Source organism: Scyliorhinus torazame, chromosome 3 (assembly GCF_047496885.1).
Source record: "Scyliorhinus torazame isolate Kashiwa2021f chromosome 3, sScyTor2.1, whole genome shotgun sequence".
Classification (NCBI taxonomy): domain Eukaryota; kingdom Metazoa; phylum Chordata; class Chondrichthyes; order Carcharhiniformes; family Scyliorhinidae; genus Scyliorhinus; species Scyliorhinus torazame.
Genome location: NC_092709.1, coordinates 126,948,161 through 126,968,274, shown reverse-complemented (window position 1 = coordinate 126,968,274; position 20,114 = coordinate 126,948,161). Strand labels below are relative to the sequence as shown.

The 20,114-nt window shown below is 49.9% G+C and overlaps 1 long non-coding RNA gene across 3 annotated transcripts in view; it reads left to right on the top strand.

The window, feature by feature from the left end:
• The window catches only part of LOC140408671 (uncharacterized), a 127,834-nt gene that overhangs the window by 82,794 nt on the left and 24,926 nt on the right, over positions 1-20,114 (top strand). The window contains exon 4 of one of the 3 annotated variants that reach the window (XR_011940166.1): positions 6,563-6,727. The exons of the other annotated variants lie outside the window; for them this stretch is intronic. This is a non-coding gene — a long non-coding RNA (uncharacterized lncRNA). The remainder of the gene's footprint in view (positions 1-6,562; positions 6,728-20,114) is intronic. 3 annotated transcript variants of the gene reach the window in all.

The window sequence follows — 20,114 nt, the reverse complement described above, 5'->3', positions numbered from 1 at the left end:
TCTCTCGTTGTTTGCTGATTGCATTTCTTTTGTTATTGGTACAACCTCGTGGCTCTGTTGCACCTGACACCTTCCTCTGTATGTAGTTTAGCCTCATGTACATGCTGTAAATATTGCACACACATACTCAGATGCACTCAGTACACACTAATATTTATTAACATGTAGGCATATATCCTTGTGAAAAGGGGGAATGTCATGATATCCACATTAGCATATCATGGTGCAATCACACACACACTGATGGACAGGTAGTTGGACCAACCAACACACACACAACATCGCAGCCAATCACCAGTGAGAGCACACGCACTATAAAACAGGGAACACCACAGTTCCCGCTCATTCTACCAGGAGATAGCTCAGAGCACAGAGCTCACAGCGTGCCACTCAGACATACACCATGTGCTGAGTGCCTCACCAAGATAGTGCAAGGGCTGGATCCACAGGTTAGCTGGTGAAGCACGAACCTCAGCCAGCAGCTATTAGTTGTTATTGTACAAGACAATGAAACCGAGTTGGACCATCTACAACAGTGTTGGTTCATTTGTGTATCGGAACACCCAACACGACAGTTCATCATCTCCTCCTTGGTCTCCAGCACGGTTATGTATTCCTCGTCTCGGACACCTTTTTCTCCACCTCCTGGATAGCTCTTCCTTGGGTATCTTGATTCTGCACAACTTGATCAATTGAAGCCTTAATTGGGTCCAGCATGTCCTTCTTCAGCTTGGCGAAGCAGTGTTTGAAAAACTTCACCAACTGCTCCGTCGACCACTATGCCATCTCCCCGCGGCCCTGCTTCTCCGCCATGCTTTCCCACATTGCCAGCTCTGCTCATGTCTTCCTTATAGGACTTTGTCTTCTCATGCGGCCACTTCTGGTCCCATTCTCCATACACTGGAGGGGGATTTTGCCTCACTGTCTCACTCTTCACCGATTTATCCCATAAGATCCGGAAAACAACGGGGGAAAAAGGTGCAAAAGTCCGTCACAGGCGGGAGCTGTCAAATGTGCGACCTACTCCTCCATGGCTGCCACCAGAAGTCCGCAGGTTGTGTTTTTAATGAGCATTCATGACATGTGCAAATGGAATTCCTGACATGGATTAGTGGGAAAGCCAAGCTGCCATCTTCCTGCCATGAAAATGGCGCAGGAAAAATTCCAAATCATTTTTTCACTGGCAGGAATCTGACTTTTGGCTTCACTCCACATTTCCCACTCCTGTCCACCACAAAACCTGCCGCTGACGGGACCAGAAAATTCAACCCAATTTCTTGAGTCCAATATAACTCTGTTTCTCTCTCCATAGATGTTTCCAGTACATACAGTTTTTATTTCAGCCCTCTAGCACGGTGGGCGACACGGTGGCACAGTGGTTAACACTGCTTCCTCACAGTACCAGGGAGCCAGGTTCCATTCCAGCCTTGGGTGACTGTTTGGAGTTTGCAGGTTCTTCCTGTTGGTATATTACTCTTTGGTAATATATCATTACTCTTTGCTTCGTAATCCAGAATGGTTCGATGGTGTGATCATAAAGAAACCACCAATCTTTAACTTGAAGCAAAACTGATTACTGAATAACGATTGATTAATATTGAGTTTGCACACTCCACAGAATTATAACTATTAATAAAGTAAAGTAATCTATATTTAAGTAATAACTAATCAAACTACACGAGTTGCTTCTATCTATTCTTAACTATGCTGTGATCATCTCTCTCTCTGCTTACATTCAACTGACGAGTACCCAAGATTCGCTGTGTTCTTCTATTTATACTGGGAACTAGTGGTGCCCTCTAGTGGTTGTGTTACACTGAGATATAATAATTAACCCTTTACTTGTCTACAGAAAAACATATCATTACATCCCCTTTTTAAAACATTTTTATGTGTTTCACAAAAGGAAAAAATGTGGAATAATGTTATCACAATACATGATATGTATATCTTTATACATAGCAAAATTGAGTAACAATCACAAAGTTCACTGTAAATTATTTACAAATTCAGTCTATTAGGTTTTCTTCTTCTCATAGATTTTTTTTAAAAATAATTTTTATTAGGGTTTTCATAAAATATCAACAACAGAATGAAAAAGAAACCCAATAAGATTAAATACAGAACCAAGTAAACCAACCCCCGTGCCCCCCTACCCCGTATATATAAATAATAAATTAACACCCCGAGTTAACACAAAGCAAACATAGCAAATATATACACCCCCTCAGATCCCCCAGGGTAAATAAACAGAAATAAAATAGACCCCCCACCCTCGGGTTGCTGCTGCTGCTGACCATTGTCTACCGTTCTGCCAGGAAGTCCAAGAACGGTTGCCATCGCCTAAAGAACCCTTGTACCGATCCCCTTCAGGTAAATTTCACCCTCTCCAATTTAATAAACCCACCATATCGTTGATCCAGGATTCCACGCTTGGGGGCCTCGCATCCCTCTACTGAAGAAGAATCCTTCGCCGGGCTACCAGGGGCGCAAAGGCCAGAATCCCGGCCTCTTTTGCCTCCTGCACTCCCGGCTCCCCTGCAACCCCAAATATTGCGAGCCCCCAGCCCGGCTTGACCCTGGATCCTACCACCCCCGACACCATCCTCGCCACCCCCTTCCAAAATTCCTCCAGCGCTGGGCATGCCCAGAACACATGGGTGTGATTTGCTGGGCTCCCTGAGCACCTAACACACCTGTCCTCACCCCAAAGAACCGGCTCATCCTTGTCCCGGTCATGTGTGCTCTGTGCAGCACCTTAAACTGTATGAGGCTGAGCCTCGTGCACAAAGAGGAAGAGTTCACCCTCCCTCTGGCATCTGCCCATGTCCCCTCTTCGATCTCCTCTCCCAATTCCTCCTCCCACTTACCTTTCAGCTCCTCCACCGAGGCCTCCTCCTCCTGCATCGCTTGGTAAGTTTCCGAGATCTTCCCCACTCCAAACCCCCCCCACCCCCCTGGGAGCACCCTTTCCTGTACTGTGCGTGGCCGCAGCCACGGGAATTCCACCACTTGTCGCCTGGCAAACGCCCTTCCCTGTAAATATCTGAAGGTGTTCCCCGGGGGGGGAACACATACTTCTCCTCTAGTTCACGCAGGCTCGCGAACTTCCTGTCCACAAACAGGTCCCCCAACCTTCTTATCCCTGCCCTGTGCCACCCCGAAAACCCTCCGTCTATTCTCCCTGGGACAAACCGGTGGTTCCCCCGTATTGGGGTCCACACCGAGGACCCAACTTCCCCCCTGTGCCGCCTCCACTGCCCACAAATTTTGAGGGTAGCCGCCACTACCGGGCTCGTGGTATACCTCATTGGAGGGAGCGGCAGCGGCGCCGTTGCCAGCGCCTCCAGACTCGTACCCTCACAGGACACCGTCTCCAGCCTCTTCCATGCAGCCCCCTCCCCCTCCATCACCCACTTGCGCACCATTGTCGCATTGGCGGCCCAGTAGTACCCACAGAGGTTGGGCAGTGCCAGCCCCCCCATCCCTACTCCGCTCCAGGAACACCCTTCTCACCCTCGGAGTCCCTCGCGCCCATACAAACCCCGTTATGCTCCTGTTGACCCGCCTAAAGAAGGTCTTCGGGATAAACATGGAGAGGCACTGGAACAGGAACAAAAACCTTGGGAGCACCATCATCTTAACTGACTGCACCCAGGGACAGCGGCAACGCGTCCCACCTCTTGAACTCCTCCTCCATTTGCTCCACCAGCCTCGTGAAATTAAGTGTATGCAGGGCCCCCCAGCTGCTGGCCACCTGGACCCCCAAATACCTGAAGCTCCTCTCGAGCTCGCCAATCCCCCTCTCCTGGTCCCCTGGGTGAACCACGAACATCAATCGCCTGTGTGAACAGCAGGAGGGACAGGGGACACCCTGCCTCGTCCCTCGATGCAACCGAAAGTACTCAGACCTCCTCTTGTTCGTGGTCACACTCGCCATCGGGACCTCGTACAACAACCTAACCCACCTGACAAACCCCTCCCCAAACCCGAACCTCTTCAGCACCTCCCACAAGTACCCCACTCTACCTTATCGAAGGCCTTCTCAGCGTCCATCGCCACCACTATCTCCGCCTCCCCCTCCCTCGCCGGCATCATAATAATATTCAGGAGCCTCAGCACATTCGCGTTCAACTGCCTCCCTTTCACAAACCCCGTCTGGTCTTCATGGATCACCTGCGGCACACAATCCTCAATTCTCGTGGCTAAGACCTTCGCCAGCAACTTGGCATCTACATTTAACAACAAAATTGGCCTGTAAGACCCACACTGCAAGGTATCCTTGTCCCGCTTCAGGAGCAAGGAGATCAGTGCCCGGGACATCGTCGGGGGCAAAGACCCCCCCTCCCTTGCCTCATTGAAGGTCCTAACTAGCAACGGGCCCAACAGGTCCACATATTTCTTGTAGAATTCGATCGGGAAATCGTCCGGCCCCGGTGCCTTCCCCGCCTGCATGCTTCCAATCCCGCTACCAGTCTCTCCTCCACCTTCGGAAACCTCACTTGGTCCAGAAAGCGGCCCATCCCTCCCTCCTCCCGTGGGGGCTCTGACCGATACAATTCCTCATAAAAGTCCCTGAAGACCCCATTGATGTCAACCCCATTCTGTGGCGCACTCCCTCCCCTATCCTTAACTCCCCCGATCTCCCTAACTGCGTCCCGCTTCCGAAGCTGATGCGCCAGCATCTGACTTGCCTTTTCCCCATACTCATAAATCGCCCCCTGGGCCTTCCTCCACTGCACCTCCGCCTTCCTGGTGGTCAACAGGTCGAATTCGGCCTGAAGGCTTCGCCTCTTCCTCAACAGTCCCTCCTCCGGCACCTCCGCATACCTCCTGTCTACCCTCACCATCTCCCCCACCAGCCTCTCCCTCTGCTCTCTCCTCTCCTTGTGGGCCCTGATGGAGATCAGCTCTCCCCAACCACCGCCTTCAGCGCCTCCAATACCATCCCCACTCAGACCTCCCCATTATCGTTGGCCTCCAGGTATCTCTCTATGCTTCCTCGGATCCGCTTACTCACCTCCTCGTCCGTCAACAGCCCCACCTCCAAGTGCCACAATGGGCGCTGGTCCCGCTCCTCCCCCAGCTCTAGGTCTACCCAACGCAGGGCGTGATCCAAAATGGCTATTGCCGAGTACTCGGTATCCTCTACTCTCGTTATCAGCGCCCTACTCATAATAAAGAAGCCGATCCGGGAATAAGCCTTATGAACATGCGGGAAGAATGAAAATTCCCTAGTCCCCGGCCTTGCAAATCTCCAAGGATCCACCCCTCCCATCTGGTCCATAAACCCCTTCAGCACCTTAGCCGCTGCCGGCTTCCTACCCGTCCTAGACCTGGAGCAATCCAGTGCCGGTACCAACACCGTGTTAAAGTCCCCCCTCCATTATCAGGCCCCCCACTTCCAAGTCCGGGATCTGACCCAACATGCGCCGCATAAAACCCGCATCATCCCAGTTCGGGGCATACACATTGACCAGCACCACCTTCTCCCCTTGCAGCTTACCACTTACCATTACGTACCTGCCGCCATTGTCTGTCACAATGCTCGACGCCTCGAACGACACCCTCTTTCCCACCAAGATCGCCACCCCCCGATTTTTGGCATCCAACCCTGAGTGAAACACCTGACCTACCCACCCCTTCCTCAATCTTACCTGGTCTGCCACCTTCAGGTATGTCTCCTAGAGCATGACCACATCCGCCTTCAGCCCCTTCAGGTGCACGAACACCCGTGCCCACTTGATCGCCTGTTCAGTCCCCTTACATTCCAGGTTATCAGCTGGATCAGGGGGATACCCGCCTCCCTCCCCTGCCGACTAGCTATAACCCCTCTTTGGCCAGCCACGCGTCCGCACCCCATGCCCGGCCCGTTCCCCACGGCGGCAGACCGCCGTCCCAACCCCCTCTACTCGCTCCAGCTCCCCCTTGACCATAGTAGCAGCAACCTGGTTCCACCCCCCCTCCCCCCCCCCCCCCCAAGCTAGGATCCCTCCTAGTTGCTTTACTCTCCCCATTGCACTCCCGCAAGTCAGCTGACCCCGGCTACTCCCGCCTCTCCTTCGACTCCTCCCATTGTGGGACATACCCTCCTCCTCCATTACCCATCCACAGGCTCTCCGTCTCCCCCTTCCATCCCAATTGCGGGAAACAACCCTCGCTTCCCCACCCCGGCCCCGCCCCCTCCAGCCTTCAGCGCGGAAAAAGCCCGCGCTTTTCACCTGCCCGGCCCCGCCACCTCTGTCGCCGCTCCTTTTACAGGCCAAGGCCCCTCACCCCCGACTGGGGCATCACCTTCCCCCGCAGGACCCCATCCCCCCCCTTCTCATAGATCTTCTTAATACACGAGGAGGTGACGTAAAAGGTTTTACAGTTCTTTGTGTGTCATCATAAACTTGAGTATAGGTTAAAGTATCATGGAAAATACTTTCATGTAAGTCTGGAAAAAGTTTAGTGTGTAGCTTAATTTTTTGAAGTGCACGATGATCTTGTTGAAGTATGTTTCTGCCAGCTGTCTGAACTATGTAAGAATGTGATGCTGCTTGTCTGATGACTCTTGCAGGAGCAGACCAACCTCCATCAGATACCTTGATCCTGATAGTATCATCTGGAAGCAATGAGTCCGGAGTGGTTGTATGCTGATCACAGTACATTCTCTAAGTTCTCTGTCGTTCACGCTGCTATTTCATTTTTCGTATCACAGGCAGATGATTTGGATTTGGAAGAGGTATTGATGGTAGAGTTTTTTTCAAATCTCTGTTCATTAACATCTGTGCTGGTGATCGCCCAGTTGAAAGAGGATTCGCTCTGTATGATAGTAGCACTAGATTGATGTCTGACGAAGAATCCAAAGCTTTTTTTAGTTGTTTGATTATATGTACTCCTTTTTCTACTTTCCTGTTCGACTGGGTAATGTGGACTTGACGTGATATGAGCAAAGTTGTAAAGTCATGAAAGCTGAGCCCAGTCACTGCTGTTGAAACACGGTCCATTGTCTGACATGACAGTGGTAGGTATAACATGTCTGGCAAATGTTTCCTTACTTGCTTTGATGACAGATCCGGATGGGGCTGGTTTAGCACAGTGGGCTAAATCGCTGGCTTTTAAAGCAGACCAAGGCAGGCCAGCAGCACGGTTTGATTCCCGTACCAGCCTCCCCGAACAGGCGCCGGAATGTGGCGGCTAGGGGCTTTTCACAGTAACTTCATTTGAAGCCTACTTGTGACAATAAGTGATTTTCATTTCATTTTCATGTAAGATCTGGTAACTTCATGACTTCCGGATAATTCGAGTAGTAGTCGATTATCAGAACACAATCAGACCATTGCAGTGAAATAGATCTATACCAACTTTGGCCCATGGAGATGTTTCCAACGCATGTTGCTGTAGTTTCTCCTTGCATTGCGCAGATCGAAACTTCTGTCACGTTTCACATCCAAGTACCATATCAGTGATGTCCCGATTAATACCTGGCCAGTATACAGCTTGTCGCGCCCTTCTCTTGCATTTTTCAATACCAAGGTGACCTTCATGAATTTGGTTGAGAATCATGTGTCAGAGAGACAGTGGTATGACTATCCGGTCAAGTCGAAGCAACAATCCATCCACGATTGTCAAATCTTCTTGAACATTTCTGAATTTAGAACAATGCCCTTTCGGCCACCATTGTTGATATGGTGTATGACGCGTTGCAGCATTGCATCCTTCTTTGTCTCTTCTCAGATGAGGTTGATCTTCACATCCGAGGCAGGAAGATTTTCAGCACACAGCTGTACTTGAGATTCTGCATGCTGTATGAACTCAAAAGGTTCACTTTATGAAGTGATTGAGCGTGATAATGCATCTGCAATTATCAGGTCATTTCCAGGTGCATAGATGAGGTTGAAGTCGTATCTTCTGAGCTTCATCAAAATTCTTTGTTAGGATGTCGGTGTTAACCCCGCTGTGCGAGATTCATGGGTTTGAGCCGGGGGTGATGGATAGTGTATACAGGAGGTGGAGGGAAGTGGGGCTGGTCAACGTGAGGGATTTGTATTTGGAAGAAGGGTTCGCCAGTCTGGAGGAGCTAAGGGAGAGGGTAGAGCTGCCGAGGGGTAGTGAGTTCAGATATCTACAGGTTAGGGACTTTGCCCGAAAGGTCTGGAAGGGGTTCCCTGGATTGCCGGGATACACCCTGCTGAATCGACTGCTGCTTCCGGATGTGGAAGGTGAGGGAAGAATTGGGGATATATATAAGTGACTGGGGGAGCAGGGAGGTGAGCGAGTGGTGAAGATCAAGAAGAAATGGGAAGCGGAGTTGGGAATGGAGATCAATTGGGGACTATGCGAAGGGTAAACGGGGCCTCCTCTTGTGCAAGGATGAGCCTGATACAGTTTAAGGTGGTGCACAGGGTGCATGTGACTCGGGCGAGAATGAGTGGGTTCTTTCAGGGGGTAGCAGATGAGTGTGAGAGGTGTGGGCAGGGGCCAGCGAATCATGCGCGCATGTATTGGGGTTGTGAAAAATTGGAAAGATTCTGGGCGGGAGTGTTCGCAGTCTTAGCCAGGATAGTGGAAGAGAGAGTGGACCCGGACCCTCTGGTGGCGATATTTGGGGTTTCAGAGAAGCCGGAGCTCATGGAGAGGAGGAAGGCCGATGTCTTGACTTTCGCTTTTCTGATTGCACGGCGATAAATTTTGCTGGAGTGGCGGTCGGCATCGCCACCGGGGGTAGCAGCATGGTTGGGTGACCTGTATGACTTCCTGCGGTTAGAGAAGATAGAGTTTGAGTTAAGGGGCTCAGCAGGGGAGTTTGAGAAAAGGTGGGGGATGTTTGTGACCGTGTATGAGGAGCTGTTCGTCGCAGGGGGGGGGGGGGGGGGGGGGGTGGTGATGGGGAGGGAGGGGGTGAAAAAGGAGAAAAACCTAGGGTGTTTATTCGCTGTAACCTACTTTGCTACAAGTTTGAATAAAATGTGTTTTTTTTTAAATTCTCTGGAGTCTCAGAGTCATGTCGTTGAGATCCTTCTGAATTACATGCACCAGCTGTCTGTGATCCATATCCACATTGAAGTAGGGAGTCCATAGACATAGGCATGGAACTTTAATATGCCTGTTAGTAGGCCAAGACACTCTTTTTCAATCTGTGCATATCAACGTTCTGTTTGTGTCATCGCTCTGGATGCGTATTCAACAGGCAAGAACATAAACATAAGAACTAGAAGCAGGAGTAGGCCATCTGGCCCCTCGAGCCTGCTCCACCATTCAATGAGATCATGGCTGATCTTTTGAGAACTCAGCTCCACTTTCTGGCCCGAACACCATAACCCTTAATCCCTTTATTCTTCAAAAAACTATCTATCTTTATCTTAAAAACATTTAATGAAGGAGCCTCTACTGCTTCACTGGGCAAGGAATTCCATAGATTCACAACCCTTTGGGTGAAGAAGTTCCTCCTAAACTCAGTCTTAAATCTACTTCCCCTTATTTTGAGGCTGAGCCCCCTAGTTCTGCTTTCACCCGCCAGTGGAAACAACCTGCCTATCTATCCTATCTATCTATATATTACGCATCTATCCTATCTATTCCCTTCATAATTTTATATGTTTCTATAAGATACCCCCTCATCCTTCTAAATTCCAATGAGTACAGTCCCAGTCTACTCAACCTTTCCTCGTAATCCAACCCCTTCAGCTCTGGGATTAACCTAGTGAATCTCCTCTGCACACCCTCCAGTGCCAGTACGTCCTTTCTCAAGTAAGGAGACCAAAACTGAACACTATACACCAGGCGTGGCCTCACTAACACCTTATACAATTGCAGCATAACCTCCTTAGTCTTAAACTCCATCCCGCTACCAATAAAGGACAAAATTCCATTTGCCGCCTTAATCACCTGTTGCACCTGTAAACCAACGTTTTGCGACTCATGCACTAGCACACCCAGGTCTCTCTGCACAGCAGCATGTTTTAATATTTTATCATTTAAATAATCCCTTTTGCTGTTATTCCTACCAAAATGGATAACCTCACATTTGTCAACATTGTATTCCATCTGCCAGACCCTAGCCCATTCACGTAGCCTATCCAAATCCCCCTGCAGACTTCCAGTATGCTCCGCACTTTTTGCTTTACCACTTATCTTAGTGTCATCTGCAATCTTGAACACATTGCCCTTGGTCCCCAACTCCAAATTATATATGTAAATAGTGAACAGTTGTGGGCTCAACACTGATCCCTGAGGGACACCACTAGCTACTGATTGCCAACCAGAGAAACACCGATTAATCCCCACTCTTTGCTTTCTATTAATTAACCAATCCTCTATCCATGCTACTACTTTTCCCTTAATGCCATGCATCATTACCTTATGCAGCAACCTTTTATGTGGCACCTTGTCAAAGGCTTTCTGGAAATCCAGATATACCACATCCATTGGCTCCCCGTTATCTACCGCACTGGTAATGTCCTCAAAAAATTCCACTAATTTAGTTCGGCACGACCTGCCCTTTATGAACCCATGCTGCGTCTGCCCTATGGGACACTTTTCATCCAGATGCCTCGCTATTTCTTCCCTGATGATAGATTCCAGCATCTTCCCTACTACCAAAGTTAAACTCACTGGCCTATAATTACCCGCTTTCTGCCTACCTCCTTTTTTAAACAGTGGTGTCACGTTTGCTAATTTCCAATCTGCCGTGACCACCCCAGAGTCGAGTGAATTTTGGTAAATTATCACTAGTGCATTTGCAATTTCCCTGGCCATCTCTTTTAGCACTCTGGGGTGCATTCCATCAGGGCCAGGAGACTTGTCTACCTTTAGCCCCAATTGCTTGCCCATCTCTACCTCCTTGGTGATAACAATCCTCTCAAGATCCTCACCTGTCATAGCCTCATTTCCATCAGTCACTGGCATGTTATTTGTGTCTTCCACTGTGAAGACCGACCCGAAAAACCTGTTCAGTTCCTCAGCCATTTCCTCATCTCCCATTATTAAATCTCCCTTCTCATCCTCTAAAGGACCAATATTTACCTTAGCCACTCTTTTTTGTTTTATATATTTGTAGAAACTTTTACTATCTGTTTTTACATTCTGAGCAAGTTTACTCTCATAATCTATCTTACTCTTCTTTATAGCTTTTTTAGTAGCTTTCTGTTGCCCCCTAAAGATTTTCCAGTCCTCTAGTCTCCCACTAATCTTTGCTACTTTGGATGCTTTTTCCTTCAATTTGATACTCTCCCTTATTTCCTTAGATATCCACGGTCGATTTTCCCTCTTTCTACCGTCCTTCCTTTTTGTTGGTATAAACCTTTGCTGAGCACTGTGAAAAACCGCTTAGAAGGTTCTCCACTGTTCCTCAACTGTTTCACCATAAAGTCTTTGCTCCCAGTCTACCTTAGCTCTTCTCTCATCCCATTGTAATCTCCTTTGTTTAAGCACAAAACACTAGTGCTTGATTTTACCTTCTCACCCTCCATCTGTATTTTAAATTCCACCATATTGTGATCGCTCCTTCCGAGAGGTCCCTAACTATGAGATCCTGAATCAATCCTGTCTCATTACTCAGGACCAGATCTAGGACCGCTTGTTCCCTCGTAGGTTCCATTACATACTGTTCCAGGAAACTATCGCGGATACACTCTATAAACTCCTCCTCAAGGCTGCCTTGACCAACCTGGTTAAATCAATCGACATGTAGATTAAAATCCCCCATGATAACTGCTGTACCATTTCTACATGCATCAGTTATTTCTTTGTTTATTGCCTTCCCCACCATAATGTCGATTTCAGCGGGAGCGGAGCAGGCTCGTCAATTTCAGCGGGAGCAGTGCGCAAGTGATTTCTGGGAGGTAAGTCTCTCCTTTAAAAACACTTGTCTTTGCAGGAGCAGGCCAGTCGATTTCAGCGGGAGCGGAGCAGGCTAGTCAATTTCAGCGGGAGCAGTGCGCAAGTGATTTCTGGGAGGTAAGTCTCTCCTTTAAAAACACTTGTCTTTGCAGGAGCAGGCCAGTCGGTTTCAGCGGGAGCGGAGCAGGCTAGTCAATTTCAGCGGGAGCAGTGCGCAAGTGATTTCTGGGAGGTAAGTCTCTCCTTTAAAAACACTTGTCTTTGCAGGAGCAGGCCAGTCGATTTCAGCGGGAGCGGAGCAGGCTAGTCAATTTCAGCGGGAGCAGTGCGCAAGTGATTTCTGGGAGGTAAGTCTCTCCTTTAAAAACACTTGTCTTTGCAGGAGCAGGCCAGTCGATTTCAGCGGGAGCGGTGCGTTAGTGATTTCTGGGAGACCTTCACAGGAGCAGGCTAGTCAATTTCAGCGGTAAACACTTACCTGGTCCCGTTTTCGGTCCCTCTTTGCTGTTTTTTAAAAAAAATTTAATGTTTAAGGCGGGAACAGGAAGCTCGACCCGCGGACTTCTGGGAAGTCCCTCACCAATAAATTCTGGTGGAGAGGAAACCCGAGACACTACACGTGTAGTGTCTCCCACCCGCCCTCCTCCTCTAACCTAATAATAAAACCCATTGGTGTGAGGTAAGTACCATATCTTATTATTATTATTATTTTTTTTTAATTTAATTTAGTTGTTAGCCAGATCTTGGTAGAAAGTTAGAGGGATGGCAGGGAAGGGAGTGCAATGTTCCTCCTGCAGGATGTTTGAGGTGAGGGATGCCGTTAGTGTCCCTGCTGATTTTACCTGCAGGAAGTGCTGCCATCTCCAGCTCCTCCAAGACCGAGTTAGGGAACTGGAGCTGGAGTTGGAAGAACTTCGGATCATTCGGGAGGCAGAGGGGGTCATAGATAGCAGCTTCAGGGAATTAGTTACACCAAAGATTGGAGATAGATGGGTAACTGTAAGAGGGACTGGGAAGAAGCAGTCAGTGCAGGGATCGCCTGCGGTCGTTCCCCTGAGAAACAAGTATACCGCATTGGATACTTGTGGAGGGGGGGGACTTACCAGGGGTAAGCCATGGGGTACAGGCCTCTGGCACGGAGTCTGTCCCTGTTGCTCAGAAGGGAAGGGGGGAGAGGCGCAGAGCATTAGTAATTGGGGACTCGATAGTCAGGGGCACAGATAGGAGATTTTGTGGGAGCGTGAGAGACTCACGTTTGGTATGTTGCCTCCCAGGTGCAAGGGTACGTGATGTCTCGGATCGTGTTTTCCGGGTCCTTAGGGGGGAGGGGGAGCAGCCCCAAGTCGTGGTCCACATTGGCACTAACGACATAGGTAGGAAAGGGGACAAGGATGTCAGGCAGGCTTTCAGGGAGCTAGGATGGAAGCTCAGAACGAGAACAAACAGAGTTGTTATCTCTGGTTTGTTGCCCGTGCCACGTGATAATGAAATGAGGAATAGGGAGAGAGAGCAATTAAACACGTGGCTGGTCAATTTGACGTCGCAGGAGGGGGCCAGTGTTCAGGTAGGTGGTTTGAAGTGTGTCTACTCCAATGCCAGGAGTATACGAAATAAAGTAGGGGAACTGGCAGCATGGGTTGGTACCTGGGACTTCGATGTTGTGGCCATTTCAGAGACATGGATAGAGCAGGGACAGGAATGGATGTTGCAGGTTCCGGGGTTTAGGTGTTTTAGTAAGCTCAGAGAAGGAGGCAAAAGAGGGGAGGTGTGGCGCTGCTAGTCAAGAGCAGTATTACGGTGGCGGAGAGGATGCTAGATGGGGACTCATCTTCCGAGGTAGTATGGGCTGAGGTTAGAAACATGAAAGGAGACACACTTCAAACCACCTACCTGAACACTGGCCCCCTCCTGCGACGTCAAATCTGTGTTCCTGACCTCTCTACTCTCATTCTCCCTTACCCTAAAACTACAATCCAGGTTCCCATGCCCCTGCTGCATTAGTTTAAACCCACCCAAAGAGCACTAACAAATCTCCCCCCCAGGATATTTGTGCCCCTCAGGTTCAGATGTAGACCATCCTGTCTGTAGAGGTCCCACCTTCCCCAGAAAGAGCCCCCAGTTATCCAGAAATCGGAATCCCTCCCGCCTGCACCATCCCTGTAGCCACGTGTTTAAATGCTCTCTCTCCCTATCCTCATCTCACTATCACGTGGCACGGGCAACAACCCAGAGATAACAACTCTGTTTGTTCTAGTTCTGAGCTTCCATCCTAGCTCCCTGAAAGCCTGCCTGACATCCTTGTCCCCTTTCCTACCTATGTCGTTAGTGCCAATGTGGAACACGACTTGGGGCTGCTCCCCCTCCCCCCTAAGGACCCGGAAAACACGATCCGAGACATCACGTACCCTTGCACCTGGGAGGCAACATACCAAACGTGAGTCTCTCACGCTCCCACAAAATCTCCTATCTGTGCCCCTGACTATAGAGTCCCCAATTACTAATGCTCTGCTCCTCTCCCCCCTTCCCTTCTGAGCAACAGGGACAGACTCCGTGCCAGAGGCCCGTACCCCATGGCTTACCCCTGGTATGTCCCCACCCCCACAAGTATCCAAAGCGGTATACTTGTTTCTCAGGGAACAACCGCAGGGGATCCCTGCACTGACTGCTTTTTCCCAGTCCCTCTTACAGTTACCCACCTATCTCCAATCTTTGGTGTAACTAATTCCCTGAAGCTGCTATCTATGACCCCTTCTGCCTCCCGAATGATCCAAAGTTCTTCCAACTCCAGCTCCAGTTCCCTAACTCAGTCTTGGAGGAGCTGGAGATGGCAGCACTTCCTGCAGGTAAAATCAGCAGGGACACTAACTGCATCCCTCACCTCAAACATCCTGCAGGAGGAACATTGCACTCCCTTCCCTGCCATTCCTCTAACTTTCTACCAAGATCTGGCTAACAACTAAATTAAATTTTTTATAAAAAATAATAATAATATAATAAAATATGGTACTTACCTCAGACCAATGGGTTTTATTATTAGGTTAGAGGAGGAGGGCGGGTGGGAGACACTACAAGTGTAGTGTCTCGGGTTTCCTCTCCACCAGAATTTATTGGTGAGGGTCTTCCCAGACGTCCGCGGGTCGACTTCCTGTTCCTGCCTAAAACACTAATTTAAATTTTTTTTAAAAAAATTCTCAGCTCCTGCTGAAATTGACTAACCAGCCAGCTCCACTCCCGCCGAAATCGACTGGCCTGCCCCTGCAAAGACAAGTGCTTTTAAAGGACAGACTTACCTCCCAGCAGCCACTTCCGCACTGCTCCCGCTGAAACTGACTCACCAGCTGTTCTCACGCCGAAATCGACTGGCCTGCCCCTGCAAAGACAAGTGCTTTTAAAGGACAGACTTACCTCCCAGCAGCCACTTCCGCACTGCTCCCGCTGAAACTGACTCACCAGCTGTTCTCACGCCGAAATCGACTGGCCTGCCCCTGCAAAGACAAGAGCTTTTAAAGGACAGACTTACCTCCCAGCAGCCACTTCCGCACTGCTCCCGCTGAAACTGACTCACCAGCTGTGAGTTCGAGTACATTAGATGGGTCGTTTTATTTGTACAGTGTGTGCAGGAGGGTTTCCTGACACAATATGTTGACAGGCCAACAAGAGGCGAGGCCACGTTGGATTTGGTTTTGGGTAATGAACCAGGCCAGGTGTTGGATTTGGAGGTAGGAGAGCACTTTGGGGACAGTGACCACAATTCGGTGACGTTTACGTTAATGATAGAAAGGGATAAGTATACACCGCAGGGCAAGAGTTATAGCTGGGGGAAGGGCAATTATGATGCCATTAGATGTGACTTGGGGGGGATAAGGTGGAGAAGTAGGCTGCAAGTGTTGGGCACACTGGATAAGTGGAGCTTGTTCAAGGATCAGCTACTGCGTGTTCTTGATAAGTATGTACCGGTCAGGCAGGGAGGAAGGCGTCGAGCGAGGGAACCGTGATTTACCAAAGAAGTGGAATCTCTTGTTAAGAGGAAGAAGGAGGCCTATGTGAAGATGAGGTGTGAAGTTTCAGTTGGGGCGATGGATAGTTACAAGGTAGCGAGGAAGGATCTAAACAGAGATCTAAGACAAGCAAGGAGGGGACATGAGAAGTATTTGGCAGGTAGGATCAAGGAAAACCCAAAAGCTTTCTATAGGTATGTCAGGAATAAGCGAATGACTAGGGAAAGAGTAGGACCAGTCAAGGACAGGGATGGGAAGTTGTGTGTGGAGTCTGAAGAGATAGGTGAGATACTAAATGAATATTTTTCGTCAGTATTCACTCAGGAAAAAGATAATGTTGTGGAGGAGAAATGCTGAGACACAGGCTAATAGAACAGATGGCATTGAGGTACGTAGGGAAGAGGTGTTGGCAATTCTGGACAGGCTGAAAATAGATAAGTCCCCGGGTCCTGATGGGATTTATCCTAAGATTCTCTGGGAGGCCAGGGAAGAGATTGCTGGACCTTTGGCTTTGATTTTTATGTCATCATTGGCTACAGGAATAGTGCCAGAGGACTGGAGGATAGCAAATGTGGTCCCTTTGTTCAAATAGGGGAGCAGAGACAACCCCGGCAACTATAGACTATGAGCCTCACGTCTGTAGTGCGTAAAGTCTTGGAGGGGATTATAAGAGACAAGATTTATAATCATCTAGATAGGAATAATATGATCAGGGATAGTCAGCATGGCTTTGTGAAGGGTAGGTCATGCCTCACAAACCTTATCGAGTTCTTTGAGAAGGTGACTGAACAGGTAGACGAGGGTAGAGCAGTTGATGTGGTGTATATACACCACATCATATGGATTTCAGCAAAGCGTTTGATAAGGTTCCCCACGGTAGGCTATTGCAGAAAATACGGAGGCTGGGGATTGAGGGTGATTTAGAGATGTGGATCAGAAATTGGCTAGCTGGCACTTCCGGGTGCGGCGATGACCAGCTGAGTCGCACGTTTCGGCAGCTCCCTGTGAAACGGACTTTTGGGCTCTTGATAGGAGCCCCAACGGCAATTTTAACGGCTGAAAACACCGTGCGGTAAACCAGAAGGGTGTTCCCCCTGGACACGGATGGAAAAAGGAGAGGAAAGTGGCCGGATTGCAGCGGATCCTTTGGAACAACGGCAAGGAAGGCAAGCAGAAACCAAGATGGCGTCGGAAGGTGGCAGTTTCATATGGGGCCCTGAACAACAAGAGTTTTTGAAACGCTGCGTGGAGGAGATAAAAAAGGAAATGAAGAAAGAGTTGTTGGCCCCGATATTACAGGCGATTGAAGGGCTGAAAGAGGAACAAAAGACCCAGGAGCAGGAGCTTCGGGTCGTGAAGGCGAAAGCAGCAGAGAATGAAAACGACATACAGGGCCTGGTGGTGAAGTCGGAGATACAGGAGGCACACCAGAAACGATCTGTGGAGAGGTTGGAGGCACTGGAAAATAACGCAAGGAGGAACAACTTGAGGATTCTTGGCCTTCCTGAAGGTGTGGAGGGGGCGGACGTCGGGGCATATGTGAGCACGATGCTGCACTCGTTAATGGGAGTGGAGGCCCCGACGGGTCCGTTGGAGGTGGAGGGAGCATACCGAGTTATGGTGCGAGGACCGAGAGCAGGAGAAGCTCCCAGAGCCATAGTGGTGAGATTTCTCCGTTTTAAGGATAGAGAAATGGTCCTTAGATGGGCGAAGAAAACTCGGTGTAGTAAATGGGAGAACGCGGTGATCCGCGTCTATCAAGATTGGAGTGCGGAGGTGGCGAGAAGGAGGGCGAGCTTTAATCGGGCCAAAGCGGTACTTCACAAAAAAAAGATAAAGTTTGGAATGCTGCAACCGGCAAGACTGTGGGTCACATATCAAGGGAGGCACCACTACTTTGAGACGGCGGATGAAGCGTGGACTTTTATTGTAGAAGAAAAATTGGAATGATTGGACTACGAAAATGAACGTTTGGACAAAGTGGTGGGACGAGTGTGGGGGGGGGGGGGGGGGCGAAGAGGGATTGTATGATTAATCCTGCGGTATGGTAACTTTTCTTTCTCCCACAGGTGGTGATGGGGGGAGGTGGGGAGGGAGAGGAGATGGGGCGTTGGCCATGGGAGGCGGGGCCGAGGGAGAGGCGCGGGCTTGGTTCCCGCGCTATGATAATTATGGCGGGAATAGAGAAGCAGGAAGGAGGGGGCACCGCACGGGGCGAGCCGTGATCACGGGGGGAAGCCGAGGTCAGCCAGAGTTTGCTGACTTCTGGGAGCAACATGGGGGGAGTAATTACGCTAGCGGGGGGTCTAGCGGGGGGGGGGGGGGGGGGGGAGGGGGGAATTACTGGGTTGCTGCTGCTGGGGAAAGGGGGGAGTGGGTGCGGGAAAGGATGGGCGGGGGGGGCACCGTCTGGGAGAAATACAGCCGCGTGGGAACTGGGCGAGAAGCTGGAAAAAGATGATGGCTAACCGGCAAGGGGGGGGGGTGGGAAGCCCCCCAACTCGGCTGATCACGTGGAACGTGAGGGGGCTTAACGGGCCGATAAAGAGGGCACGAGTACTCGCACACCTTAAGAAACTTAAAGCAGATCTGGTCATGTTACAGGAAACGCACCTGAAACTGATAGATCAGGTTAGGTTGCGCAAAGGATGGGTAGGGCAGGTGTTCCATTCGGGGCTGGATGCGAAAAACAGGGGGGGTGGCTATATTAGTGGGGAAGCGGGTAATGTTCGAGGCAAAGACTATAGTGGCGGATAACGGGGGCAGATACGTGATGGTGAGTGGCAAATTACAGGGAGAGATGGTGGTGTTGGTAAACGTGTATGCCCCGAATTGGGACGATGCCAATTTTATGAGGCGAATGCTAGGACGCATCCCAGACCTAGAGACCGGAAAGCTGATAATGGGGGGAGACTTTAACACGGTGTTGGAACCAAGGCTGGATAGGTCGAAGTCCAGGACTGGTAGGAGGCCGGCAGCAGCCAAGGTGCTTAAGGATTTTATGGAGCAGATGGGAGGGGTGGACCCGTGGAGATTCAGTAGACCTAGGAGTAAGGAGTTCTCGTTTTTCTCCTATGTCCATAAAGTCTATTCACGCATAGACTTTTTTGTGTTGGGTAGGGCATTGATCCCGAGGGTGAGGGGAACGGAATATACGGCTATAGCCATTTCGGATCATGCCCCACACTGGGTAGACTTGGAGATAGGGGAGGAAACAAGAGGGCGTCCACCCTGGAGAATGGATATGGGACTAATGGCGGATGAGGGGGTGTGCTTAAGGGTGAGGGGATGCATTGAAAAGTACTTGGAACTCAATGACAATGGGGAGGTTCAGGTGGGAGTGGTCTGGGAGGCGTTGAAGGCGGTGGTTAGGGGGGAGCTGATATCAATAAGGACACATAAAGGGAAGCAGGAGAGTAAGGAACGGGAGCGGTTGTTGCAAGAACTTTTGAGGGTGGACAGACAGTATGCGGAAGCACCGGAGGAGGGACTGTATAGGGAAAGGCAAAGGCTGCATGTGGAATTTGACTTGCTGACCACAGGCACTGCAGAGGCACAATGGAGGAAGGCGCAGGGTGTACAGTATGAATATGGAGAGAAGGCGAGCAGATTGCTGGCACACCAATTGAGGAAAAGGGGAGCAGCGAGGGAAATAGGGGGGGTGAGAGACGAAGATGGAGAGACGGAGCGGGGAGCGGAGAGAGTGAATGAAGTGTTCAAGACATTTTATAAAAAATTGTATGAAGCTCAACCCCCGGATGGGAGGGAGAGAATGATGGAGTTTTTGGATCGGCTGGAAATTCCCAAGGTGGAAGAGCAGGAAAGGATGGGATTGGGAGCACAGATCACGGTAGAAGAAGTGGTGAAAGGAATTAGGAACATGCAGACGGGAAAGGCCCCGGGACCGGACGGATTCCCAGTTGAATTTTACAGAAAATATTTGGACTTGCTCGCCCCGCTACTGACGAGGACCTTCAACGAGGCAAAGGAAAGGGGACAACTGCCCCCGACTATGTCAGAAGCAACGATATCGCTTCTTTTAAAGAAGGAAAAGGATCCGCTACAATGCGGGTCCTACAGACCAATCTCCCTCCTCAATGTAGATGCCAAGGTCTTGGCCAAGGTAATGGCAATGAGAATAGAGGAATGTGTCCCGGGGGTGGTTCATGAGGACCAAACTGGGTTTGTGAAGGGGAGACAGCTGAACACGAACATACGGAGGTTGTTAGGCGTAATGATGATGGCCCCACCAGAGGGTGAAACGGAGATAGTAGTGGCGATGGATGCCGA